We start from the raw sequence: 578 nt of genomic DNA, 5'->3' as shown, positions 1-578 counted from the left end.
CCAAACTGGCTGTCATATGCCTTTTATTGAGGAGTGGCTTCTGTCTGGCCACTCTACCATCAAATCATTAGTTCATACTCTTGACCCACTGAGTAACCATTGAGCTGGAATAAAGTATTAATAAAGTATACCTCACTATTAGGTAATTATTTTGTGTCCCCTTAAGTGATTAATTATCCTACATTAAAAATCACTAATGACACATGGGTAGCTATAAACCCATAATAACTGATACACATTATTTAATAATTGTGTTCCCTTAAGTAAAATGATGAGTTATCATACATTAATAATCACTAATGACATGAGTTAATGTTCTGTTTCAACATGAACAAATAACAACACTCTGTTAGTTAATGCATTTGTAAATCAAAGTATGGGTAATCAATATTAATTGTTTGTTTGTCTTTGTTCATCATTCGTTCATGTTAAATACTGCATTTTTTAATGGTCGTTCATGTACTCTAATCGGAAATTGTTACCAAAAGAAATTCTCCAAAAAAAAAGGTTTTAAGACAACAGGATATAGAATTGGTTTGATGTTAACCCCTTTATTATATTGTTAAGGAGTACTTCAA

Source organism: Esox lucius, chromosome 10 (genome assembly GCF_011004845.1).
Source record: "Esox lucius isolate fEsoLuc1 chromosome 10, fEsoLuc1.pri, whole genome shotgun sequence".
Taxonomy (NCBI): Eukaryota; Metazoa; Chordata; class Actinopteri; order Esociformes; family Esocidae; genus Esox; species Esox lucius.
This window is presented reverse-complemented; position numbering follows the sequence as displayed.